Source organism: Pipistrellus kuhlii, unplaced genomic scaffold, assembly GCF_014108245.1.
Source record: "Pipistrellus kuhlii isolate mPipKuh1 unplaced genomic scaffold, mPipKuh1.p scaffold_m20_p_2, whole genome shotgun sequence".
Taxonomy (NCBI): Eukaryota; Metazoa; Chordata; class Mammalia; order Chiroptera; family Vespertilionidae; genus Pipistrellus; species Pipistrellus kuhlii.
Window position 1 is genome coordinate 49,233,675 of NW_023425515.1, and position 21,246 is coordinate 49,254,920.

At 46.5% G+C, this 21,246-nt stretch overlaps 1 protein-coding gene across 19 annotated transcripts in view; it reads right to left on the reverse strand.

Moving 5' to 3' along the window:
• KALRN (kalirin RhoGEF kinase) overlaps nucleotides 1-21,246 on the reverse strand; it is a 640,493-nt gene that overhangs the window by 136,271 nt on the left and 482,976 nt on the right. The window lies entirely within an intron of this gene.

Sequence of the window (21,246 nt, forward strand, 5' to 3'; positions counted from 1 at the left end):
CAAAGCCTCCTGAGGACAGCAGTTGGCTAGAGTAGGGGTGTCGAACTCAATCAGAGAAGGGGCCAAAATCTAAAATCCAGCCTAAATCGCGGGCCGAATGGTTTACTGAACAGTCATAAACTGTCATTGTGATGGAAACGCAGCGGAGTGCAGTGATGACAGCGCGGTGCGGGCCACATTGCAAGGCCTGGCGGGACGGATTTGGCCCGAGGGCCTTGTGTTTGACACATGTGGGCTAGAGCATCGCCCCCGTACACCCAAAGGCTGCGGTTCGATCCCCGGCTGGGGTGCATACAATGTTCCTCTCTCACATCTATGCTGGCTCTCTTCTATCAGCTAGCTGGCTGTTCTTTCGATGGACAGTGTTTCCATTTGACGGGTGCTCTCAGCACCACAGAGGTCAGGGGGGCTGGCACACCCTGTTCCAAACTCCGAGGACACATTCTATTTCCACCGGATGTTTTAATACTACCTGTTACGGACACTTCCAAACTGTCAATCCGATCCTGCTTCAGTTTCTAAAACTAAACTTCTTTCTACGAGGGAGACCGAAGTGGGCAGTACCGCCCCTCAGCATGAAGGCCGGTGTGTCTGGGTCTCCTCTCACCTGAACCCCAGGACCGGTAAGTGGTTCTCATCTCCCTGCCTCCGCAGCACCCGCTACCCCCCCTCGGAGAGCCCGGCCTTGCTGGGCCTCTGCCCCGGCTCCCTGCTGGGCGCTTCCCAGACATTTCCGTGGCCTGCTCCCTAGGGCCCGGCCAGGCCCGCCCAAGTCTTCCTGATGCTAAGAGCTCCTGGGATTGGCTCTGGAGCCTGCTGCTGAGTCATCCTGATTCTTCCCTCACAGCCTCTCCAGAGGGAGCCTGTGCCCCTGCTGCCCACCCCCCGGCGGCTCCGTCCTCCACTCTCCGTGGTGCTTCCTGAGGGCAGAAGTGGCTCCTCATGTCCTCACATGCCTGCTGCCCCTCAGGGCAGCCGAGGCGCCATCTCTCCAGCACACAAGGCCACATGCAAGTGGTGAAAAGGAGACGTCATGCCGACCCTAGGATCTTACAGTCGCCAGAAACTACTGCGTTCATTTAGGTCCATTTTGCGTGGTTCCTGGTTGGGGATAAACTGAGCTTCCCTTACACACAGTGTGAGCTAGATTGCCCCTAAGCACTTCCACACGTGGGAAAAGAACCCGGCCACATGTAGAGAGGTGGGGACAGGGCCCCACCCCGCAGTCCACTGCTGTCCATTCAGGGCCCACATGTCTGCCTCCACCCCTCCTCTCGGGCAGCACAGCCTCGTGGCTGAGTGACAGGAGCAAGGTACTCAGTGTCCTCATCTGTAGAATGAGGATAACAACAAAATGTGAGGTCTGACCAAATAATTGCATCGATACCCCCTCCCCTGGGAACTGACCTTAGGCCACGTCACAGTGGACGCTCCACTTGCTTAGATCACATTCCACCTGCTGAGACCATTATCTCTCCCCTCTGGGCTTTCCCAGAATCTTGAACTGCACAGAGAATTCTTTGCTCAGAAAAAGCCCTTTAAAAACCTGACTCCCATCTCTGGGTGCTGGTGCCATTTTGGGGGTCAGCCCATCTGGGATTCAGATGACCTAATACATTTATAATTCTTCACCCCTTTTGGCCTCGTGTGTTCCTCCTTTGGCGACCCTAACAGTAACAGTATCTGCTTCATAGATATGAAGCTTGATATATATCTGCTATGAAGACTAAATGAGAGAATACTTCTAACGCATTTAGGACAGCACCTTAAGCAGAGTTAGCTCTCTAAATGTTCAAAAATAAATTCTAGAGGTATTAGTAATTATTATGTAAGTTTGAGATAGGGGTACAGAGAAATGGAAAAAATAAATTTTAAATTTAATTTTTTTTTTTTAAGAGAAAGAAAGGGAAAGCGAGAAAGAGAAACATCTCTATTGGGAATTGGGCCTGCAACCCAGGCATGTGCCCTGACTGGGAATCTAAACAGTGATCTCTTGGTCCATGAGGCGATGCTCAATCCACTGAGCCTTGCTGGTTGGGCAAAATCATTAATTTTGATAGCACATGGTCCGGGAACATGTACATAGGCCTGCAAATTATTATGTAAATGAACCAAATTTCCTTCCTTTTTAGTAATCTTAATGGAATCTTGCCCTTTCGAAAGCCAACTGAAAGAGCTGGCCCCAAGGCTGTCTAGGAAAAGTGCCGTGGACGCCTTCAAAGGTCTCCCACGTCAGCACGCGCTTTCCCTGTTAAGACAGGGGGACCGGTGACCCCGGGTCCCGGGATCCACTCCTGTCTCTTCACTCCATGCCGCTCGTCCATCTGAAGGACCACCCCTCCTGGTGCACACCCCATTATGCCTGCCAGCCGAGCCTGCCGGTTGCTGTGGAGGCCGGTTTCTGACACTGCATCGCCCACCAGGTAAGTCAGACCAGGATCTCCCTCCTCTCCTGGCTGCCAGAGCTCTACCTCTGTGCATGCGATTTCTCCACAATGCTCAGGTCAGGCACAGAATTAATCAGCTGAGTTAACGTCTACGTAGGAATGTCAGCCCGGAGGCCAGCGCGGCCTCAGAGGCATGTGAAGCTGGTGCGGTTTAAAGGGCAGCGAGGAGGTCTGCCAGCTCCTGTTCCAACTGCCCTTTGCTCCCCCTGCACCTGCTGCCACGCCGGACTCCCCGTCAGAGATTAATTTCATCCTTACGTGGCATCCCTCAGCGTGCACGTCTCAAAGCAGACTATGCATGTGATTCCCCCCCAAGTGCAGAAAGGTGGGAGACATGCACCTGAACTTACATGGCTTTGAGCATAAAATGTTCATAATGGCACTTTTTAATGAGAAAAACCGAACCATAATATTTTTTAAAAAAACACCTTGAAAATAAATATAAAAATCTAACAGGAAGGGAATGGTTATGATACATCCACTAAGTGATTGTGTAATGATGCAGCCATCAGACATTAATAAAGCTTTATAAGAGCTTACAAGATATATAAAGCCAGGTTAAAAAAAGAAAAAGAAAAAAGGAAACAATGACAGGATTTGAAGTTGCACATGTAACATGTGAAGAACATTATCAACAACTTAACAACTAACACGAAACTAATTCATCAAAATGTTAAGACTGGCTTTGTTGGGTGAGGAATTCTGGGTAATCCTTCCCCCTTTCTAATTTCCAGGATTGCTCAATATTCCTCATCTAAGAGTTATTTTAGAGTGACATTAATTATAACATCATCAGTAACCCCTAAGATAAGTCCGCAATGTAATGGGGGAAAGACCTGAACACATTGCAGGGAGGCATACACTTTGAAGGAAGAAAAGAGGGCAGCGGGTGATGGCTAGTGTCCAGTTTTGCTCCAGGACCAGGATGTGAGCTTCGGGAAAAGCCCCAAGTTGCTGAGGGTGCCTCTGTGTAGAGCAAGCATGTCAAACTCAAAGGCTAACACAGGACAAATAAACAAGGTTTAAGTTTATGTGGGCTGCAAAAAAACAAGAGCTTCAATTTTTAAAAAATTTTTTATTTATTTATTTTTTAACCAGAGATGAAAGAAGTTTTATTGCTCCCACTGTTAGGTCTAGGGTGGTCTGTACAGGGCAGGGGGCAGGGAACAGGTAGAGCCAGTTAGACTCAGGGAATGGTGGAGCTGGAGGAAGGTGCAGAGATCATAGTCTGATCTCCTCTTTCACTCTCTTATGTTTTACAGTTGAGGAAATAGAAGGCCTGAGATTTAGGAGTCATGTCCAAAGGTGCACAGATTCTAGGACTAGAAGCCAAACTGGGATTCAAGTCCTGTTCTCTGTCTCCAAGCCCAAAGAGTACTTGCCACCAAAATATGTCTTTTGAGATTTCTAGAGGGAGGTGATGGTGTACAAATTCAAAGAGCACGGGGCTTTGAAGTCAGGTAAACCCACATTTGAGTCAGTGGGTATGGTGACCAACTGTTCAGGTTGGTCAACACAGAAGGAGGTCTCTAGACTGTGGGACTTCCAATACTCACACTAGGAAAGTCTTGGGCAAACTTAGACAAGTAGGTCACCTTTACTGCTAAGCCAATTTTGCGATGATTTGGGGAAATTTGGGCCTCAATTTCCTCATCTGGAATCAATCATAGTAGTTCATCTCTTGGGGTGTTGAGAGGATAAAATAACTACAGTGAATATGAGTTTCTGTCCTTCCTCTCCTGATTTATTCTGTCCAATAGAAGCTCTTGAATTTCTTTAGCTGGAAAAAGCTATACCCAGTTTAACAGTTATAATGCTGGTTCGTCTCTAGGTTGGTCCAGATTGGGGCAGGCAGAATACTGAGATCTTCATTCCAGAAGGTCTGATATTCAGAGATACAGTTTTTGGAGACTTCCCCAAGTGCCAGCTGTTATGCCCAGACTGTGATCCCCAAGGACCACCAGGGAAGGAGCTTCAATCTTAATAGAAACGTAGGTTTATTCCAAAAAGTACAGTGTGTGTATATATATATATGAACAAGAGCCATGATAAAATTAATATGTTCTTCCTGACACTTGGCATCTCTTCTCTGCTACTATCTTTCTTACTTCAGGGGAAATCTTGTTCACAGTGATTACTTTCAAAACTGATCCAAGGTGAATGCCAGTAATTCTGGATCTGACAGGAGACTTATTTCCTTTCATAACTGCAAATAACTGCTCACGTTATATAGACTGGACCGCAAAAATACTCGTTGTGGGCTGCATGCGGCCCTCTGGCTATGAGTTTGACATGCTTGGTGTGGCGGCTTCAAAATCAGTCCCCATAAACCTCTGCCCCGCACAAAACTTAGAGGAGCTTCCCAGAAACCAGTAGCCTTCACACAAGTTTAGTGCGGGTTTTCGCCTTGAGCTGAATTTTCAAAATTCAGGTGCGGCCGAGTCTGGGCCTGGGGAATGCGACTGCGGGGCTCTCAGTTTGCACTTTGGGAGCCTGTGGAGCTGCCGGGTCTAATTACTGACGATCTGCTGTCTTTGATTTATGGAGGTGGGCTACTAACCATGACAACTGAAGGCGCTAATTAATTGGCTTCGTTGTTGCCCTGTGCTGAAATGAAGAGCAGAGCCTCAGAGAGGCGGAGTGTGGGCTGCGGTCACTGGAGGTCTCCTGAAGTACATAGTAGTTGGCAGTGGGAAGAATGCAGGAGCTGGAATCGGGAGACCTTGGGGCTGGGGCAGGTTTACCCCTGTGTGACACTGGGAAGACCCCCTCCCCTCTCTATACCCGAATCTCCTCATGCGTACAGTGAGGAAAATGGACTTCAGAGCCCCTTTCTGTTTTACAATCTGTGAGCAGGGCAGTCTCTACATGTGCTTTCTAACACACAATCCTTCTGCACTTTCTTGAGCACTTATCATTAAGGTGTTGTCTTGTTTGATTGTTAACTTGTTTCCTGTCGTATTGTACATCAGGATGTAAGACTCTGGAAGGAAGGGGAGACCCCGAAACAGTCTATTGCTCATGGCCAGATCTCCTGAGGCTGGAGTGATGACTGGCACATGGCAGGTGAGCAACCAAAACCTGTTGAAGGCACCGGGAATCAATTCCAGGAATTAGTGCCTGGATTGTAACTGAGGTGTCTGGCTGCAGTGCCTGAGAGTTGTCCTCCAGATCCCACAGTTTATGTTCTGAGCATCTTTCAAAAAAATTATCTTGTTCATTTTACTCTATATCCATTGATTTCTAAACCTGACAAAAATGACACTGGTGTTAAAACCGGTTTGGCTCAATGGATAGAGCGTCAGCCTGCGGACTGAAAGGTACTGGGTTCGATTCCAGTCAAGGGCATGTACCTTGGTTCCGGGCACATCCGCAGTAGGGGGTGTGCAAGAGGCAGCTGATCAATGATTCTCTCTCATCGACGTTTCTAACTCTCTATCCCTCTCCCTCTCTGTAAAAAAAATCAATAAAATATATATTTTTTAAAATGACACTAGGAATGGGGATACTCACAAAACCAAAAAGCCTACAAGGGAACAGTGAGAAGATAAGTCAACATTTTATTTGAAAAACAAAGTAGCGTCAGGAGTGGTATCTGCCCTGGCCTGTATGGCTCAGTTGGTTGGAGTGCTGTCCTATGTACCAAAGGGTTGCAGGTTTGATTCCCAGTCAGGAGGCATTTGGGAGGCAATTGATAGATGCTTCTCTCTCACATCAATGTTTCTCTCCCCTCCCCCCCCAACACCCTCAGGGTCAAGGGGAGCATATCCCCAGAGGAGGATAAAAAAAAAGAAAAAAAGAGCGGTGTCTGCCTTGGTAGAATGGAGGTGAGATTGGAGTCCCTGGCACTTAGCCCTGAGGAAGCGAACCCAGGCTGCACTGAGGGTAGAGGTATGAGTGAGTTAAGGAGGCAAGATGGACTGAATGTCTGTAAAGGTAGCAGACCACTAATCTCTCTTCTACCCCCACTAATCTCTCTTCTACCCAGTGCATATGTTCCTGAGAAACTGACATTCAGTGAAGGTATACATACTGAATAGGGAGATGGCCTCCAGCCTTGTCCTTCTTGGCTCCCAGAACATTGCAGGCAAATACAAACTTTTAGGCAGAGCTGAAGGTCTTTCACTACAGAAACCAAAAAAGATGTCCAGGTACTCAGATACGGACATTCGGAGATCCCATCCCCAGACCTCCAGGGCTTGGTCAGACCATCGCACAGGGAAACCTCCCGGTCAGTAAGCACCCTCCACTACATACAACAGCCAGTCAGCCCTTCCAGTGCTGCATTGATAAATAGAAAGATGATTCCACTGAGGGTCACCAAGATCCTCACTAAGGGGACAAAGTAAGCAAACAAAAAGGACCAGGAGCTCAGAGGGAAGAAGCTGCAGGCAGGACAGTAACCCTTCAAGGGCACTGCCATATCCCCAGAGGGCTAAGAGAGGCATCCTGTCCCTCACAAAAGAACAAGCTGTTACAGAAATGGGGGAAATTACAGAATGAGAAAGAGCTCTTAGAAATGAAAAACAGTGTTGAAACAGAACGTTTTAGACATGGGTGGGAAGATAAAGTCAAAGAAATTCTCCAGAAAGAAGAAAAAGAACATGGAGAGATGAAACTAGGAGAGAAGAATATAAGAAAATGAGAGAATCAATCTGACAAGTTTTAGGTAGACAGAATGGAAAGGAATAAATTTGTAAGGAAAAATTCCCAGGGCGGAAGGGCATGTGTCAAGTTGACACAATGTTCCAGGTACTCGTTGCAATTATTAAAAAAAAAAAAAAAAAAAAAAAAAAAAAAAAGACCCACTCTGAAACATAGCACAGCATCAACATAGTGGAAGAAATGGCATGTTCTAGAAACTTTCAGATAGGAGGGTGTAAACAAACCAAGGACCACAATAACAGCAGTTTTCAGCAACAACATTAAAACGTAAGAGAAAATGGAGCAATTCCTTCAGAATTCTGTGTGAGAATTATTTCCAACCTAGAATTTCTGTGCCCTGATAAACCATCAGTCAATATGAGGGCTCAGTAAAGGCATTTTTAGATTTTTAAAGTCTCAAAAGGTGGTCTCGATAAGTATCAATAAGTATTAACTACTGTGATCATTATTATAACTGTGACTAGCATTGGTTGTCCTCTTAATTTTCCTCTTGCATTGCTTATTTTTTTCTTACTCCTCTTAGTGTGATATGCCTTTGACATATACAAATTAAAAAAATCTTTTTATCCACTTTAAAATATGAGTTAATAGGTAGACAGATTTAAGAAAAGCCTGAACCACAAAATGGTTTTTTATTTTAGCAAAGCTTTCATCCAAGCCTTACGTGGCAGCCTTTAGCCAAAACAATGACACGTGGGCTGAGATAACGGCATTGTCCGGTGGGTACATGGCCTGTTAGACATGCAGGGACTCACCTAATCCAACCCCCCTATTTTACAGATGAGGAAAATGAAACCCTGAAAGAGGGAGGGAGTTACCTAAGGAAGACAGTGTCTGGAAGATGGTAGATACCGTATTTTTCGGACCATAAGACGCACCGGACCATAAGACGCACCAGTTTTTAGAGAAGGGAAATGAAGAAAAAAAGATTCTGAAACAAATAGTGTCCTAAAATATTTTATGTGCATTAAAACCCAACATCACAGTCATAAACACATGTAATCAACCCTGTAAAGTAAACAGCAGCATTTAGAACCATTTTAGAGCCGGGCAAGCACACAGAGACCACACAGAGCCGGGCAAGTAAAAAAACTTTTTTTTAAAAGTATATGTGTAGGCTATATTTGGACCATAAGACGCAGGGACTTTCCTCCCCCCCCTTCCCCCCCCCCCCCCACTTCTAGGGGAAAGAAAGTGTGTCTTATGGTCTGAAAAATACGGTAATAAACATTTGTTGAATGAATGAGTGCATCCAACTCTTATCTCATAACTAACTGGTAAAAATGAGAATGCCATTATAGTTGGTAGCAGAGACAAGACCAGACCCAGGTTTTCACATTCTAGGCTCAGAATTCCTTTCACTCAATCTGGCTAGATGAATGGTTGTATCAATCTAGGAGAATGTCACAAGGCCCACACTTGTACCTAATGCATTGATGATATAGGGATTGGTGTAGCTGTGGGGAGGGGACTTTCCAATCCATGCCTGGCAGAGCTGCAGAGGACACAAAGCTGGGAGAGGCAGCTGAAGTTATAGATCAGAGGCGTAGGACCTTCTACCCTAAACTCCTGCTCAGGGCAGGGCCCTGTTAAAGATTCCCAGCTCTCTGCTTTATGAAGCTGTCCCCTCGAGTGGCAGTGGTGATTTAACATTTTCATTGTTTTCACAATTTCCATCCAGGGTTCAAAAATCTATCCTCTAGGGTAATACAAAGTAACTGTCTCCCATAGAGCTCCACATATGGGAAGTCTAGACAAGAGTTCCTGAAGTCTTCTCTTTTCCAAAAAGTTCCTTCAAATCTCTCTCAAATGTGGGGGGCGGAGGGAATGTGTGTTTCCAATACTTTTATCATATTCTTCTGGTGGACTTCATTATGTCACTGTCCCTCCGAGGAGAAGGCCCAGAGAATTGAGCCCGGTCCTTTAGATGTAGTGTGTTCTGCACAGACTGAGTCAGGCATCCGTTTCCCATGTCTAGACACTATGTCTATCCCTGTGGTCTGAGAGTTAAGCCATGCTGTTGGCTTCTATTGAGCAGGCAGCCTGCTAAAAGCCCCACTCTGATCCACAGGGTCTGCTCAACCCAGCTCCTCCCATTTCTCTACTTGGGGTTGTGAGGCTTTTAACTCGGAGATTTTTCTATGAATTTTCCATTAACCTCCTAGCTAAGACGTGGTGTTCTTGATTCTCGTCTATCAGAGGAGTGGTTCCTTCCAACGTTTTGTCATCTGAAAACATGACACTTATGTTTCAATGTGTTCACGCAAGTGAGAGAGAAAGGAGACAAAGTCAGGACAAGGGCAGAGCTCCTTTGCAGACGGACTTGATTCACTCAGAGAAGGAACCACATGTGCTCCTGCGCATCCTCCACTCTTCGGGTGAAGTTACAGGGTTTCGGATTGGGCTTCACTTACTGTTTTTGCATTTGTTTATTCAATAGGAATTTATCAAATACTGGTGAGGGCTCTCCAGGAAGTGGGGAGGGACATGCAGCCTGATACAGGATTCTGTCAGCTTCATATCTTTGAACTCCCCACCCAGGCTTGAGCGACCACCTAGACTAGGTACAAACTGTCTGTGGCAATGAACTTGGGCCGTGGCAACACTGAGCCTTAGTCTGGAGATAGCGGTCCTGCCAAGGGGAGGCTCCGGCTGCTCTGTGCTTGGCCCAGACTGTCTGCACTGCCGTCCTCGCTGGTCTCAGGGGCAAGGCACTTTCCTGCAGCACTAGCTGTGGCATGGCCTCGGAAAACCCCCGAGGTCGCCTACAGCAGAGGGAGGAGGGGTGGCTGGGAGAGACTGGAGGTGATCCAGAGCAGCTCTCCAGGTGGAGAGAGACCCCAGGCATCCCTGCCCATTGTCCACCCAACACTGAAAAGTCGAGCTTCAGGGGAAATCCAGCCAAAAACAAGAGAGGATTTTGCAAAACGTGCAAAATGTTCTCAAACCTCAGTTATTCAGATGTGAGTCACCCTTCCCCATTTGGTGGGGGACTGGGTCCGGAGTCGGATGTTAGGTTTGATTCTGTCTCTGGAGCTCTTATCTGTATAACTTTAAGCACGTTAAATGGCCTCTCTTTGGCTCCGGTTCCTTATCTGTGAAACAGGGATAATATAAATTCCTACCATATAGCGTGACCGCATGAGTTCACACAGACTGACACACATAGTTAATGGTATTTGGCACATACCCGACATGTTTTCTGTGCTGATACCGTGTGTCTAGGGAACAGAAAGCCATTTCCAAAGCATCTCTAATGACTGGCAGATTTGAGAAAAAGCAAAGCAAAGCAGCCCTATACTTCATGTCCAGGGGTGACACGTTTAGGGTACAATTCAGGCTACCATTTCCCTGTGCAGAGCCAGGGATGTGACCTTCCCTGCTCTTCCTACACCAGCCCTCGCAGGGGGACAACCAGGCCAGAGAGGGGTCCTTGGGACGATTGGCCAAACTCTGGTGGATAACATGTCCACACGCAGTGACAGGGTGGAGGCTGAGGCAAGGTAAGCCCCGGGGAAAGGCCCGCCGCCAGGTGTGGAGCAGGGAACGCGGCACCTGGCTGCTGCTGGCACCTGAGAGCAGGCAGGTCTGCAGGACTGGCACTGGGAAGAGGGCAGAGGTGGGTTCAGGGGGTGTTGCTGAGTGGCCCTGAGGCCCTATCTCAGCACAGGCCCACCAGCCGCTGGCAGCTGGGGGCGCACTGCACATTCATGTTCCTAACGCTGTGACTAAGAAAGCCAACATCCACGGTCCCCGTGTCCCAGGCTTACAGAGATACCAGTGTGCGTACAACTTGTTCATTCCTCGTGCTCGGGCAGAATAATGAAATAATTCACATTTGCTTGGGCCTTTGTCATTTATAAATCTCTTTCATGGACATTGTGGACCCGTAAAGTCAGCATGATCATCTGAGTTTCTGGATGAGGGAAGGGAAGCTCTGAGACTTGAAATACTTGCTCAGACCACAAGCAGCAAATTGCAAGGGCAGGATCCGTGTCTGATGGAGCTGGTGATCTCACCCACGCACTTGCTGGCTCATTTACCTGCCAGCCACAGAGCTGGGCACGGAGTGAGGAGCAGCAAGCAGACAATCAATGACCCGGCCCTTACCAAGCTCACTGTCTGTTGGGGTACACACTTTATACAAGCATCTCAAGCATGGCAACAGGGGAGGCATGGGGTTCTGGCCCGTGCACGAGGGATGGGGTCCCTCAGAAAGTGATCTGTTCTTCCAATTACTGCCCCTCCAGCCTATTCCACCGGATACCATCATGGCTGTGTCTCCTGGCGGCTGTTTATATTATTAGCCTTGGAACCTCCTTCGGCTGTGACAGTCAATAACAACTCGGCTGGTGGGAGCCTGCAGCATCTGCCTCCATGCTGTGCCAGCTCAGCTCCTCTCTCCCCCAAGGCGCCCCCCACCCCCATCCCAGGCCATCTCTAACTGTGCTGGCACCACCCTGTGGCAGGAGCCGGAGGAGATGTCACTTTTCAGAGGAATGATCCAGGTCATGTGCCCAACTAGGCTTCCCAGAGTCTCAGAGGGTCTTCTGTAACAGCTGTAGAGTCTGCCCTCACCAACGTTCCCGCCTTCCTGATCCTACCCTTGCCTCTTCCATGTGAAGACGGACCTTTATCTGTGACCCACACTCTTTACTCATCCAGGTTCACCTCACTGGCTAAGTTCTAATGAGACTTTCTGCTTCTACTGCTGCCATGAGCTGGTTTTGCCGCGGGGTGACAGCCACCTCCTGTCTTATGTCTGGTTCTGCATCTTTCTTACCACCACCCTCCCGCCTGGTTACCAGCTATCAAGGCGGCATGCCACTTACTATCTGTTTTCTTGACCATGTGCACAGTTTATGGTTCAGCTCCATCCTAACTTCTAACTTTCAATTCAGATCTGCAATCCAGGGCCAAAAGCACTGTTTGAGTGGCGCTAAGTGGCCACTAGAGGGAAGCAAAAGCTAGGATTTACTAAAGGAAACAAGGTTATTTGAACAGAAGGTGGGACCCTACCCTGGCTGGGGCACACCACCAGCCCACATGGAAAACTTGAGAGAGACAATTGCATAGCGTTTGGCACACAGTGGGTGCTCAACAAATGTTTCCTGGATGAAATTCCTAACTTTAGAAAGGAGAAGGCAGAGACCGGGGCGGTTAAGTGATGTAATCACAAAGTTAACTGGTGTCAGGGCCCAGCTTCCTGGTCCTCTGGCCAGGGTGCCTTTTTATCACAGACCACAGGCCCTCTTCCTCCGCCTCCTACTTTTCTGCTCCTCCTCGGTGGTTCAAATTGCCCATCCAAATTCCAAAAACATTTTTTAAATCTTTATTGTTCAGATTATTACAGTTGTTCCTTTCCTCCCCCCCCCATAGCTGCCCTCTACCCGGTTCCCACCCTACTCCATGCCCTTACCCTCTACCTATGGATGACTGTCCTCATCCATAGATATATGTTTTTTGTCCAGTCTCTTTCCACACCCCCCCCCACACCCCTTCTCCCTGATAATTGTCAGTCCACTCCCTTTCTATGTCCCCGATTCTATTATATTCATCAGTTTATTCTGTTTATCAGATTTTTCATTCATTTGATTTTTAGATTCACTTGTTGATAGATATGTATTTGTTGTTCATAGTTTTTATCTTTACCTTTTGGACAAACATCATTTGGGACCCCTTTCTCCATCCTTTCCATCTAACTGTCACTTTGTCCTGCCAGGTTATTAAAAACCTTTCTCTTGACTTTTGGACAGCTCCCTTGCTCACCCAGGCCCTCATCACCCACCCGAGTGTCTCCTCTCCTCTGGGCAGCAGGCCCTGGGAACCCAGCCCTGGAGCTGCTTCTCTCTGGCAAAGGCAGGAAGCAGAGGCCCTAAAAGGCTGGGCCCCCAGAAACAGCCCTATGTCTTTGTGAGGTTCCAACACGTCATCCACCATGCTGACCTGCACCCACAGGCATGGATCAGAGTGGGCATCTGCCCAGGGAAAGCCACCCTAAGGGTTTCAGTAGGAAATGGCTTGGCCTGGGTCAAAAACGGAGTGGGACCAATCAGATTCCATCTTTTAAGAACGGGAAAGTGGCAAGAGAATGGCACAGTTGCCTGAGGGCAGCAAAGGTTTCTATGAAGGGGAGAAAGGCCAAAGGGGCCATAACAGGCCACAGGCAGGCCTAGCAGTAAGGGAACAGAAGCTCAGAGTAAGCAGAGGTGAGGCGGTGAAGGAAGGGTGTGGGTGGTGAGGCACTTGGGGAGAGGATCTTAAACTGGACGGTCACCCTGGTTCTAAGATCATCCTACAGATCCGGGCTCCACAAGGTGCAGATCTCCCATGGCTGCCGGCATTTGATCCCTGAGATTCCATCTCCCTCACTGATGCCCAGTAAGACTCTGCCCTTCCTTGAGCTATCTTGAGAGAACTCCTACCTTGCAGCTAAATGAACTGAACCACAGCTGGCCCGGCTGGTGTGACATTTAAAACACAAAAACGTGTGATCACAAAACTCCAAGCATCCTAAGGGTTTTCAAAATACAAAATACACACAATGACGTCCGTGGATTCTGACAATTAAAGAAGGAAAACCCCTGTGACCTGAAAGACTGTGTTTCATGGTACCGAGACACAGGAGGCACGTCCTGCTGCCTCACAGAACAGGCTGCCAGCAAGAGCCAAACGGCCCATGGTGACACAGGGCTCTGAGCTCTGATGGGGTTTGACTGGCCTGTGACTAAGGCATAGGCTCACAAACCTCTGAGTGTCACTTGTGACGGACAGACCGATGCCTCATAAAAGGCTGCCTTTTGTTAACCGGTGCCTCTGAGCAGCCCTTGACCTGCCAAAAAACGGACCTTCATGGCACCAGGACAGACAGATAGAATGCAAAGAGTTCTGGAGCAAAGATGAAGGTTCCCCACACAGGCCTCCCAGCTCTGTTCCTTAGTAGCTATGAGGTGGACAAGATATTTCATAGGAAGCCCGGGTTCTCCATCTATAAGACAACAAGCAGGTACTAGATCATCCGGGTCCATTCTAGCTCTAAATTGTAGAAGTGTGATTCAAACATTCTCGAGCACAGACAGCCACTCACCATATACGTACGGCAACCATGTTACCGTAGAATGCCTGTAAAACCCCAGGAAACAGAAAACCAAGACACATGGTCTGGCCATAGGCAGATTCTTTAAAATCAGACACCTCTGACCTCTTACCCCTTATCCCCCCTTACTTCCTTTTCAAAGAATCTAGAAAATCTAAGCCTTGCCTGGCTGCTTCTTCTTCTTCTTCTTTTTTTATTTTTTTTTTTAATTTTTTTTTTTAGACTTTCCTATAAAAACACCTCTTCTTTATGCAGCACCTCACTAAACTCCTGGGCAAAGTGCTTGCATGTCCCTCTAATTCTGCTTTGCACTAATCCCTGAGCATGCTGCCAGCTGGGGGTGTGCAGGTGCACCTGGTCCGGGGTCTCAATGAGCCAGGTGGTGGTGGTGGTGGGGTGGAAGAGTTAGTCACATAACTACTGGCATGCCCACCATTCCAATGGAGCAGCAGTCAATGCTTTAAAGCTCTGGTCACTCCCCTCTCAGTTGGGGGAGGATTTGGAACTTGACTGTGGGCTGTTTTCCTCAATGCACTTTAGAAAGAAAATCTATCTGTCCCCCAAAGGCACAGAAAGCCTGAATGCAGGAGGGCGGTCAGCTCTGCATGCTCATGTCCCTAAACACGGTGGTAAGTAGATTCCTCCCTAAAGCCCTCTTAAACCACTTAGGACGTCCCCTGAAATCCCCATCTGACTGCTTTCCTCAGCTGCTTTTCACCTGCAGCCTCCCCTCCCCCACGCTGCCTTTCTCTGAGTGACACAGGCCAGGAGGCCTGGCACAGGGCTCGGATGTGGCTCTCAGGATGGCCTCCCCTGGCCCTCAGGACACCGGCCATCCGCACATACACGGTGGGGAGCACTGGGCCACGAGTCAAGAATCTGGGCAGTCATCAGTTTTGTCCTTAATTGGATGGTGCCGTTGAGCAAGCCCTGGCTCTCATGGGCCTACTTACTCATCCATAAATGAGAGCACTGGGCAGATGAAAAAAATACATGATGAAAAAAATACATAAAAGCGTCCTTAAGCTCTAACTCTGTGTTTCTATTTACAGCTTGCCCTTCACTGATCACATGGTGGCGAATGCCAAGGACTCGGAGTGCAAGCGTGTTTAGTGAGCATGAGGAGCTCCAACCACCATGAGCTCCCGTCCGCTCCCCCTGCCACCCATTATGGTACAGGGTGTCATTCTGCTTAAATCTCCAGATACACCATTCCGAAAGGAAGGAGGGGAAAGTCGGTCTCCTTCCAGCTCCAGAGATCCCATTTAAACTTCTCCAGCTAAAAGTTTCTTCATGGAAAATTCTCTTCTTTTCACATCACTGTGCCCAGAATATCCAGCACGGCTTTGAGATGTATCCCAAATGTCAGCCAGCTCATCCACACGTGCACACACACTCCTCTGACGACAGGCTACTACTCCGTGATCACGTCTCCTGAATTGCTTAACCAAGCGTAACAGATATGGACACACACACACACACACACACACACACACACATACACTGTTCAGCTATTCAAGGATAATGTCCTTGTTTTCTACATTAATCAAGGTCACTCAGAATCATCCCACTGGTGCTAAAAAAGGGCACATCTTGAAATGTCAAGTGATGCAGTTTAAGAAAAACAACAACGTGGTATACTTGTACTTGTCAAGATCCAAAATGTTATTTAACCTAACATGTTTGCCTTTTTGCTCTTGCTGTCAGAAAATCTGAACATAAATTCACTTGCAATACCTCAGTGGGGATTTTAAAAAACAACTCCTTGTTTATTCCTTTTTGATTCTTCACTATATTATCTTCTTTTAAACCCTCTATATTCCTTACATGTAAAAAATTTATTGATTGATTTTTTTTGGGGGGGGTGGAGAAGGGGGAGAGAGAGAGAGAGAGAGAGAGAGAGAGAGAGAGAGAGAGAGAGAGAGAGAGAGAGAGACATTGATTTGTTGTTCTTATATGTGCCCTGACTGGGAGTTAAACCTGCAACTTTGGCTATGGGGACGACGCTCTAACCTAGGGGTGTCGAACTCAATCAGAGAAGGGGCCAAAATCTAAAATCCAGCCTAAATCGCGGGCCGAATGGTTTACTGAATAGTCATAAACTGTCATTGTGATGGAAACGCAGCAGAGTGCAGTGATGACAGCGCGGTGCGGTCCACATTGCAAGGCCTGGCGGGACGGATTTGGCCCGCGGGCCTTGTGTTTGACACATGTGCCTAATGCTCAAACTCATTAGTCAACAGAGCCAAGTATCAACAGTACAACGATTGAAATTTCTTTTGAGAGCCACATTTTTTAAACTTAAATTTCTTCTAACACCACTTCTTCAAAACAGACTCGCCCAGGCCGTGGTATTTTGTGGAAGAGCCACACTCAAGGGACCAAAGAGCCACATGTGGCGTGAGAGCCACAGTTTGCCGACCATGGCTCTAACCAACTAAGTTACCTGGCCAGGGCCAACCATTTACATTCTTTAGGACTGACAAACTTCTCAACCATAAATAACCTTGCTCACGACTTTATGAGAAAAATAAAGGCCATAAAACATGAACACGCTCAACTAATTCCACTGTCCCTCTACTGCCTAGAGGCCAAGGTCCGAGTTCCTGAGTGTATCCTGTGAGGCCTGCCTCTCAGATCCCATGCCTCAACCTGCCCAACACATCTGCTACCAAGACTGACCCCATGTTCCAGGTCACACCTCTGCTTGCCAATTCCCAAACATGCCCGTGATTGCCCTGATTCCCTAGCTTTTCTTATGCTCTCCCTGTCAGCCCCGCGCCAGTGCAGCCTCCTCTGGGAATCCCTGCACAAGCTCCTCCATCCATGGCCTCACCCCCAGCAGCAGCTCCAAACACGTGTGTCTGGCTTTCCAGCAGAATGCTAGCTCCTTGGATATTTGTTTGCATTAATGTGTCTTTCACTGGATTGAAAGTGTCTGAACCGTAGAGTCCATGTGGTTTTTAAAAAATTTCTTATAAGTTGCTGAAACCAGTTTGGCTCAGTGGTAGAGCGTCGGTCTGTGGACTGAAAGGTCCCGGGTTTGATTCCGGTCAAGGGCATGTACCTTGGTTGTGGGCACATCCCCTGTAGGGGGTGTGCAAGAGGCAGCTGGTTGATGTTTCTCTCTCATCGATGTTTCTAGCTCTCTATCTCTCTCCCTTCCTCTCTGTAAAAAATCAATAAAATATATTTTTAAAAAATTTCTTATAAGCAGAGATTTCCAATCATTGTTGGTTTGAATTTGCGGAAATAGATGGAAAGTGCTATACATGGTTTCCTCACGTTTTGAAAATATTTACATCCCTGCTTCCTTTAAATGGACTATCTTATGTTTAATTATAAAAATTCTTAGGGTTTTAATTAAACTCTAGTAATTGTGAACGTATGGAAAGTCTATGTTTTAAATGCCTTTTATTGGCTTAACATTTTGGTCCTTTCACTGGGCTATCATTAATTATGAGGACATTCCTCATAATTGAACATTTTTAATCAGCTTAAATATTAAGAGGGGAAGATGTGGTGGTCCTTGATGATACATAGAAAGAATCAGTTGCCTGTCTAAAGAAGGATGCTTCTGTTATACATTCACATTCACCTGTGAAAAATAACGTAAAATATTGAGGAGGAGGCTAGAGAGATATAGAATGGATTGTCACTAACTATTTTCCTGGTAATAAGAGTAATGGACTAGGTGCTTCCCACACCCTTTCTTTCCTGATTTCTTAGCAAAAGGCAGGTATGTGGCCACCCAGTAAGACTTTATTCCCCAGGTGCACCGGCAGCCATCGTACCAAGCTCTGGCCAGTGAGGTACAAACACAAGTGCTAGTTAAAGCCAATCTCCTAAATGTGCAGGGATGCCCCTTCTTCCTGTTGCCCCATCTGCTCCTTGGAACAGCTCGCATCTTGGACTCTGAGTTCGACCAAACCTTACGTGTAGTGGAGAATAAGCCAGAAAAGCCTGGCTTCCTGAAGAGTTAGTGACCTCCTCCACCAGGCCGAGACTGCGTGTCTTCAGGTGTCCGTTAATGCGAGAGAAGAGTAAACCATCTTATTGAAGCCAGCGTTTTCTGGGGCTCTTATATGTGTACTTTAATCTCTGTCTTGACCAGCAAGCTCTGGTAGCTCCGTGTTCCTCCGGAGGAGCCTTCATCAGAAACAGAATTTGCCAGCATCTTGACCACAGACTTCTAGCTTTTTTATTTTATTTTATTTTTTATTATATTTTACTGATTTTTTACAAAGAGGAAAGGAGAGGGATAGAGAATTAGAAACTTGGATGAGAGAGAAACATCGATCAGCTGCTTCCTGCACACCTCCTACTGGGGATGTGCCCACAACCAAGGTATATGCCCTTGACCAGAATCGAACCTGGAAACCGGTTAGGGTGGACTTCTAGCTTTTAGAACTGTGAGAAAAGAAACGTGTTGTTAAAGCTCTCCCTACCACTCCCGATTATGGTATTTTGCTATGGCCCAAACAGACTAAGACAGCTTAGTGGCTGCAAGCCTTTGCTTTGCTATTTCAGTGGTTGTGTTAGGATTTATGGTGTACTTAATTTAGTATTTACCTTTAACCAGCACAGTCTACACCTTCAAGGGATATTATACTACTTCATGACAGTACATGAACCTTATGACAGTACACTTCTATTTCCCCCTTCCTGGCCTTCATGCTGTAATGGACATCCAGTAGATAATTACTAATGTTGCAAGCAACACACATCATGGTTATTGCTTTTGTTTACATATTGAATTATTTCCTTTAAAAAAAAAATCCCAGATCCTCTCACTGTAATCTACAAATGCATTATATACATTGGCTACCTTCCAAATTATTGTAAATGACAGTTTTCCAAATGTTTCGCCACTGCACAACATAGGTCTCCAGTTTTCCAGCCCCCAGTAACACTCTCCTTCACCCTCAGCCCACTTCCAGAGCCAATGCCACACATTTTCTTCTTTGCTGTTCTTTTCTTTCTTTTAAAGAAATTTGTTATGGCAGTATCTCAATTCTAGGTGGCAATTTCTGTACTAGCTTTGGTGGAATAATGAACATATCACACATAATAAAAATTTAAGGAACAAGAGAGCTTAAGATGATTGCATTTTATCTGACATGAAAAATTCTATACCAACTTTCTATTGGTTAACATTTGCTTAGCACATCCTTTTCCCTCACTCTATTTTCTGTATTATTATTTTAGACTCGATCTCTTTTACACAGTGTATACCTGAATTTTAATTAAAAATCCAATTGGCAAGTATTTGCATTTTAATAAATGCATTAAGCCCATTTGCATTTGTGGTGATTAACAACATACTTGGGCTTCTTTCTGACTTTTTTGTTAGTATTTTCTATTGCTATGAGAACTTTCTTTTCCATCCTTTTTTTTTTCTTTTCTCTCTTGGATTAATCAAGGATTGTTTTATTCACCTCACTTTTGTCTATCAGTATCAAAATTATATATTTTATTTCTATTCTTTTGGTGGCTAACCTTACATGTCCTTATAAGTTTACATATGTCTAATAAAGTCTAAATTAATTCCTAATTCTACATTATTCTTAAGTCAGACAAGAATCTGAGTTTGCCTAACTCTCCCTCAGAACATTCCATTTGTTTCAAATACTCATTCTTCTTCTTCTTATTATTATTATATGTACTCAATGTTATATTAAAGTAACCATACCACTTCAATGTTCCTTTAATTTACAGTATCTTTTTATCTAATTCCTCCATTCTGGGTTCATCTTCTTTTTGCAAAAGAGTGAAAACTTAAGATGTATAACATTTCTAAGTTCTTTTTATTTTTATTTTATTTTATTTCATTTTATTTTATTTTGTGCTTAAAGTATTATACATAGTAGTACATATATCTCCTTTATTTTTTCCCATTGACCTTCCCCCAGTCTCCCCTACCCCCTGTCACATGTCCTCATCTCATCCCCCACAGTATCTTGTGTCCATTGGTTGTGCTTATCTGCATGCATACAAGTCCTTTGGTTGATCTCTTCCGTCCCTCCACAACACTCCCCAGCCTTATTGCTGTAATTTGATAGTGTTTAATGCTTTACTGCCTCTGTATCTATAATTTTGTTTATTAGATTATAATGTTCTTATTTTCCATAAATTAGAGGCCTGGTGCACAAAATTTGTGCACGTGGGTGTGTGTCCCTCAGTCCAGCCTTCACCCTCTCCAATCTGGGACCCCCTCAAGGAATGCCTGACTGCCCATTTAGGCCTTATCCCAGTAGAATCAGGCCTAAACGGGCAGTCGGGCATCCCTCTCATAATCCAGAACTGCTGGCTCCCAACTGCTTGCCTGCCTGCCTTCCTGATTGCCCCTAACTGCTTCTGCCTGCCAGCCTGACCACCCCCTGCCCACTCCTCTGCCAACCTGATTGATTCCTAACTGCTCCCCTGCCAGCCTGATTGCCCCTAACTGCTCTCCCCTGCAGGCCTGGGTCCCCCCCAACTTCCCTTCCCTGCAGGCCTGGTTGCCCACAACTTCCCTCCTCTGTCAGCCTGGTTATCCCTAACTGCCCTCCCCTCCAGGCTTGATCATCCATAACTTCCCTCCCTTGCAGGCCTGGTCCCTCCCAACTGCCCTCCACTGCTGTCCATCTTATGGCGGCCATCTTGTGTCCACATGGGGGCAGCCATCTTGTGTGTTGGAATGATGATCAATTTGCATATTACTCTTTTATTAGATAGGTCAGAGGTCTGGTACATGGGTGGGGGCATCTGGTTTGCTTTGAAGGGTGTCCCGGATCAGGATGGGGATTCCCTTGGGACATGGGGTGTCCTGGGCTAGGGGCCTGTGGAGGTTGCAGGCCTTCCATGCCCTCCAGTGACCCAAGAGGAGTTCCTGGTATCTGGGATTTATTTATCTTCTATAATTGAAACTTTGTAGCCTTTAGAGGAGGCCAGGACAGATGGAAAGCTTGGCTTCCACCATTGCCAGAGAAACCCAAGCCTCCTGGTCTCTCCGGCTCTGTAGCTGCTGCCATTTTTGTTGGGATTTATTTATCTTCT